Source organism: Buceros rhinoceros, unplaced genomic scaffold (assembly GCF_000710305.1).
Source record: "Buceros rhinoceros silvestris isolate BGI_N320 unplaced genomic scaffold, ASM71030v1 scaffold22336, whole genome shotgun sequence".
NCBI classification, from domain to species: Eukaryota; Metazoa; Chordata; class Aves; order Bucerotiformes; family Bucerotidae; genus Buceros; species Buceros rhinoceros.
The window spans coordinates 3,328-4,339 of NW_010419592.1; positions in this window are offsets into that span (position 1 = coordinate 3,328).

Genomic DNA, 1,012 nt, shown 5'->3' on the forward strand with positions numbered 1-1,012 from the left:
GCACGGTGCTCTGCCCAGACCCCACCAGCGGCTTCTCTGCTGGCAGGAGGCACACGCTGTCACCTCCCGAACCCTGGTGACACCCCGCTCCCGTCCCCACGCTGCTGCCAGCCCAGCACTGCTCAGCCCCTCACTCAGTGTCCGGAGCCACTCCTGGCCTTTGTCCACAGCCAGACACTGAGCAAAACAAAAGCAAATTCCCCGGCAGCTGAAGGTGCCATTTTTATGGCTCAGCTGAATGAGGAAGTATTTTTTGATCTCTTAAAAATCCTGAATATTATCTGACAGTTTATCTTGTTTCTCTGCATCCGTGTCTTTGCAGCAACGCCAGCTCATTTACATGTGTATTGCGCCTGCCTCCACGGGTGCTGAGGTCAATTGAAACTCAAGAAAAGAGGAGAAATTTATGCAAAACTGTTGATTGCATTTGTATGTAATGAAATCATCCAATATTCATCTGACTATAGACTCTAATCTGAAAGGAGAAGTGAAGGACATAAGAGTCACTGGAAAGCAATAATGAGCTTCTGTAGTGATTAAAAAAGCACTTGAGCTTTCTGAAAATCCAGCCAGAAATCGTGTCTAATCAACACGGAATATAGGAGGCAGAGATTACATTGATACATTTTGCAAAGCTCACTGCTGAAAATGTATGCGAGCTGTAAACTCTGACATGCCATCCATGGACTGTTTGATACGAATCCGGGCGGCACACAATCAGCGCCAGGGCTCGTCCCTGGCACAAAGCAATCTCGGTGTCTCTGCTCGATGACTCACAAGGAGCGCAATCACATCTATTTTGAAGAGCAATGTTGGTTTTTAACTATCTCGAGAGCTTCCAGCTTCCTCCGAGTTTTTCCTTCCTTTCGCCTCTGCTTCACGCTTCCCCGTGGCTGTGGGGTTCGGTCCAGAAGGCGTCAGGAGGCTGGTGCCCAGTGCTCGCCCCGGTCCCTGCTGCAACCCCCTCGGTGCGGCTGCCTCGGGTCCGCAGCTCGGAGGAATCCCGAGAGTC